This window comes from Ranitomeya imitator, chromosome 9, assembly GCF_032444005.1.
Source record: "Ranitomeya imitator isolate aRanImi1 chromosome 9, aRanImi1.pri, whole genome shotgun sequence".
NCBI lineage: Eukaryota > Metazoa > Chordata > Amphibia > Anura > Dendrobatidae > Ranitomeya > Ranitomeya imitator.
Genome location: NC_091290.1, coordinates 30,346,197 through 30,352,129, shown reverse-complemented (window position 1 = coordinate 30,352,129; position 5,933 = coordinate 30,346,197). Strand labels below are relative to the sequence as shown.

General features: G+C 43.7%; 1 protein-coding gene across 2 annotated transcripts in view; it reads left to right on the top strand.

Moving 5' to 3' along the window:
- Positions 1 to 5,933, top strand: part of PC (pyruvate carboxylase) — a 358,273-nt gene that overhangs the window by 327,059 nt on the left and 25,281 nt on the right. The gene's annotated exons all lie outside the window — the stretch shown is intronic.

Sequence of the window (5,933 nt, the reverse complement as noted above, 5' to 3'; positions counted from 1 at the left end):
GGGGGTGTGGAGGGCACAGCGAGGAAGGGAGGAGAGAATGGGAAGGAGGAGGGGAAAGAAAGTAGCTTTTATCCCAGCCGCACTGCTGAGCCTGCACAGCATCTTAAGCTGTGATTGCCTTTAACACTTTAATAGGAATGAAGATGTACGTGGCGTGACAGCGCCTCTTTGGATATTCTCACCCTGTGGGATGCCTTTTTTTGTCGAGGACCCTTCTCTTATTCCTTTACAGGGTACTTAAGGATTATATTGGATGATGTTGCAAAAATAAATAGGGCAGATATCAAGTATCTGCTGCTTGGAATTCTTAAACTAGCCGAGACTGTTTTTGAAAAAAAAATTTCTTTTTTTCATTTATAGTTGTTAAGTCAGGTCAGTCCTGCGCCACGGTGGCTGCTGTGAAACTACAACCCCCAGCAGCTGGAGGACTGAAGGTTGCTGACCGCTGCCCTAGAATATACTCTTTGCTCATACATGTAAGAACGTGCCCTTTTTGTAGCACTGAAACATGAGATGATCTCCTAGAATGGATTTTTAATACTTCACTTTTTTTTTGTTATTTTGTTCAGATAGATTGCGGGCCCGTTACAATTAGTGATGAGTGAACATGCTCGGGGGCTAACCGAGTGACTTCGGCGTTTTCGAATAATATATTCGAGACCCCGCGGTTGCATGTCTCGCGCTGTTAGACAGCTGCAACACATGTAGGGTTTGTGAAACAAACAGGCAATCCGGCATGTGTTGTGGCTGTCGAACAGCCGTGAGACCTGCAACCGCGGGGACTCGAACATATTATTCGAGCACGCCGAAGTCACTCGGCACACGAGCATGGCGGGATAACGCCTTATCTGAGCACATTCGTTCATCGCGGATCACAATTTGTCTGCAGAAGAAAAGGACACCCGAAAAGGCAAATTGTCTGTCCGCAAAAAAGCAAAAATGGAGACGTATCCTTCTTTGATGCGTTTTGCGGATCAAACTTGCCAATATAAGTCAATGGCTCCATGAAAAAAGACACCACATGGATATCATCTGTCCGAATTTTACTCTTCGGGAGGAGAAGCTAAGGTTTTGTTTTTTTTCCCCAAGACCAGAAAAATAGAAGCAATAAGAAATGCAAAAATTGTTGAAAAAAACAACACAAAATTCATGGATCCAGGAGACTGAAAAATTTCAAAAACGATTCTTTTTTCATGACTTGTCAAATTAGATGAATGAACATTTTCCATCAACATGTTTGTAATAGAAATGAGTGGCGCTACATGGGTGCTGCTCCTCGCCTCCTACCTGGTCGGTAGTTCTTCCACAGATGCAATGGTTATTGAACTGTTATTCCCATCTCAGCCATTTGTCTTATTAGAGAAACCATAAAGGTCTCTGTGCAACACTGTTTTTTGAACACCTATACACTTACCACTCGACTGTTCCCGTAATCCCGACCACCTCTGGCCACCGCATATATTCCATCTCGGTGATAAATGGCTCATTTTAGACTACCCCTTTTAAAGAGGACCTGTCACCAGGTCAAGTGTCCAGTTGTTCATCATTTTATTCCCACTCCTTCCATGAGTTTTCGTTATACTTTTTTTTTTTTTTTTTAATTCTAACATACATAGTAACATAGTTAGTAAGGCCGAAAAAAGACATTTGTCCATCCAGTTCAGCCTATATTCCATCATAATAAATACCCAGATCTACGTCCTTCTACAGAACCTAATAATTGTATGATACAATATTGTTCTGCTCCAGGAAGACATCCAGGCCTCTCTTGAACCCCTCGACTGAGTTCGCCATCACCACCTCCTCAGGCAAGCAATTCCAGATTCTCACTGCCCTAACAGTAAAGAATCCTCTTCTATGTTGGTGGAAAAACCTTCTCTCCTCCAGACGCAAAGAATGCCCCCTTGTGCCCGTCACCTTCCTTGGTATAAACAGATCCTCAGCGAGATATTTGTATTGTCCCCTTATATACTTATACATTATTCTGCCTTACATTTCCAGAGATATGGGAAGGTTTTCATTTAGTGCTAGTTTTATTGTTTTTTTTTTTTTTACTAACGGGCCTTTGCTCACAGGGTAATAATGCAGAGCAGCCTACGGACATTCCCTAGATAATCTCTCAGACACAGGAGACGAGTCGGAGTGGCGACTCCCCAATGGGTTCTGTGGTTTCTTGTGGCGTGTATCCCAGGCTCCTCTGGGGCGTGTCTCTAGGCTGATTTGCATTATTACTCTATAAGCCCCTCCCCGTTGTAAATATCAGCACTAAATAAAAAGGCCTTTATCTGAGGGGAAAAAAAGAAACTAAAACGGATTACTTAGGGAGGCAGCAGGGTAAAAAAAAAATGGCCACTTTTGACTTGGTAACGGCAAACGACCAGTTCATCTCAAATTTATAAAGACCATAAAAATCTGCACTGAAAAAAAAAAAAAAAGGCCGATATCTATGAAACCATATGGTGGATTTAAAATAAAAGCAAAAACTGACCACTTTTGACCCGGTAACAGGCCCTCTTTAAACCATGTCCCAGCTGCTGCAGAACATCATACAACATTAGCATGATACACAAATTATTATTTTTTGAGCATATTTCATGTTAATAGTGGATAGGAATTTTTTCCTTTCAAAAAATTTTTTTTTTGCAGAAGCGGATGTGTAAGGCATAATGTACCCCCTACTACAAATGAAACCGGTTTAGGTGATCACCTTGGTGCCGCCCCGCACCAGTATAAAGCACAATTGCTGCCTATTTCGGAGACGGCATACACCGCCTGCCGCCCGGTAAACCCAATGTAAACAGAACACTTATGGCTGGAGAGGTTCTTGCTGGATTGTAAAGGAGCTGTGTTTGTAGACTTTCTTCTAGGAAATGATATGATCAGCAGCTATCAGCATAGCGATATGGAAGCCATGATCTTATCAAAAAAAATAAATTGGACAGTTGATAGCCGAGTGTGTAGATTATTCCGAGGCATTTACTGCCGGGCTTCTCAGACACTTCATTTATAAATGAGTCTGTTGGTCAGGAAAGTGCAATTTGCAGAAGGAGAGTAAACTGGTTAAAAGACGAGCAGCCGTACAATTCTCACTTCTTGGCTGGAGCAAAGTGCTCTATACCCGAGCTCTGAACCGGTGCCCTAGTAATCACTAATATGGCGATGAAAGATAGAATCAGATTATGTTATAGCTTATAGAGAATATCTTTCCTTCCAATAGCCAGCAGACTGATCTAAAGTAGCTGTAGAAAAGCGTTTTTTTTTCTAAGAATTCGCATGCAGTAGACTCGGTATAGAAAGGATTCTTTACTGTAAGAGCATATAGTTTTGCTATAATTTCTTCTAGCATTTTTTTTATTAGGTTTCTTTTTCTTGCTCTTTAAAATATCATTATCTCACCATTCCAATAATTTATTGATATAAAATATAATTAGGACTGATTCTAACCGGTAAGAGTCTGCTCTCTGGGAAAAACCCAGCCAATCGGTGTGATCTGGAGCGCCGCTCTGCATGAATAATCAGTGCCCACTCAATATAAGAATAGGAATGCACTTAATTCAAGAACAAATTTATTATAGATAACAGATGAACACCGAAGAGAACAAAAGAGGAAATCTGAAACTGACGCAATCCTTCTATTCTTACAATATCCTCGGCTAAGCCATTATAATCTGGGTTTTCTTCAATGAACTGGCTTGTAATGAGTAGTTTAATTATTTTTTTTCAGGTATAGTCTAGAGATGCAGATGAACAGAGAGCTTCATAAATTGAAATACAGGAAAATTTACATCTCTTCAAATTTTTGAACATCCCGGGGCCTCAAGTTTGGAATGTAAAACAAGTGCCATATTTTTTTGGACTATAGGACTTACCTTACTATAAGTAAGGCCGGGGTCACACTTTCGAGTGCAATGCGAGAAACTCGCGCATCAATATCCAGCACTGCCGCCGTCACTCGGGACCGGAGCGTGCAGCTGCATAGGAATACATTCAGCCGTACACTCCAGCCTAAGACGCACCCCAGATTTAGCCAGCATACCGCACAACTTTTAAACACAGGGAGAGGAGCATGTATTGTCACATAGTGTTTTCACCCACTATGATACCCTTTTCATAGCTCCCATACAGTATGATGTCCACCAAAATGCCCTCATACAGTATGATGCCACCACAATGCATCCCCCACACTGACCCCCACATAGTATAATGATTACACAGTGACCCACCCCACAGTATGTCTACACTGTACATTTCCCCCACACACAGTATGATCTCCCTATAGTACACTTCCTCCACACACAGTATGATAGCCCTACAGTACACTTCCCCCACACACAGTATGGCCCTACAGTACATTTCCCCCACACACCGTATGATGTCCTTACAATACACTTCCCCTCACACACAGTATGATGTCCCTACAGTATATTATTTATTATAGCGCCATTTATTCCATGGCGCTTTACATGTGAGGAGGGGTATACATAATAAAAACAAGTACAATAATCCTAAACAATACAGGTCACAACTGGTACAGGCAGAGAGAGGACCCTGCCCGCGAGGGCTCACAATCTACAAGGGATGGGTGAGGATACAGTAGGCGAGGGTAGAGCTGGTCATGCAGCGGTTTGGTGGATCGGTGGTTACTGCAGGTTGTAGGCTTGTCGGAAGAGGTGGGTCTTCAGGTTCTTTTTGAAGGTTTCAATGGTAGGTGAGAGTCTGATATGTTGTGTTACAGAGTTCCAGAGTAGGGGTGATGCGCGAGAGATCTTGTATGCGATTGTGAGAAGAGGAGATAAGAGGGGAGTAGAGAAGGAGATCTTGTGAGGATCGGAGGTTGCGTGTAGGCAAGTACCGGGAGACGAGGTCACAGATGTATGGAGGAGACAGGTTGTGGATGGCTTTGTACGTCATGGTAAGGGTTTTGTACTGGAGTCTCTGGGCAATGGGGAGCCAGTGAAGGGATTGACAGAGGGGAGAGGCCGGGGAATAGCGGGGGGACAGGTGGATTAGTCGGGCAGCACAGTTTAGAATAGATTGGAGGGGTGCGAGAGTGTTAGAGGGGAGGCCACAGAGCAGGAGGTTACAGTAGTCGAAGCGGGAGAAGAGGAGGGCATGGACTAGGGTTTTTGCAGATTCTTGGTTTAGGAATGTATGAATCCGTGAAATATTTTTGAGTTGAAGGCGGCAGGAAGTGGAAAGGGCTTGGATATGTGGTTTGAAGGAGAGATCAGTGTCAAGGATTTCCCCGAGAAAGCAAGCTTGTGGGGCTGGGGAGAGTGGGCAGCTGTTTACTGTAATGGATAGTTTTGTTGGGGGGGTCGTGTGAGATGGGGGAAAGACAATGAATTCTGTTTTGTCCATGTTAAGTTTTAGAATTCTAGCGGAAAAGAAGGATGAAATAGTGGACAGACGTTGAGGGATTCTGGTTAGTAGGGTGGTGATATCTGGTCCAGAGATGTAGATCTGCGTGTCGTCCGCATAGAGACGATACTGAAAACCGTGAGATTCTATGAGCTGTCCCAGGCCAAAGGTGTAAATGGAGAAGAGCAGGGGCCCTAGAACTGAACCTTGCGGGGCTCAGATAGGGGGCAAGGTGAGGAGGTGGTGTGTGAGTGGGAGACGCTGAATGTCCAGTCTGTTGGGTATGACAAGATCCAGGATAGAGCCAAATCTGTGATGCCAAGGGATGAGAGGGTTTGTAATAATAGGGAATGGTCCACTGTGTCAAAGGCAGAGGACAGGTCCAGGAGGAGGAGGACAGAGTAGTGTCGCTTGCTCTTGGCAGTTAATAGGTCATTGGTGACCTTACTTAGGGCAGTTTCTGTGGAGTGGTGTGACCGGAAGCCAGATTGTAAGCAGTCGAAGAAGGAGCAGGAAGAGAGATGAGAGGACAGTTCAAGATGGACGTGTTGTTCCAGTAGTTTTGAGGCAAA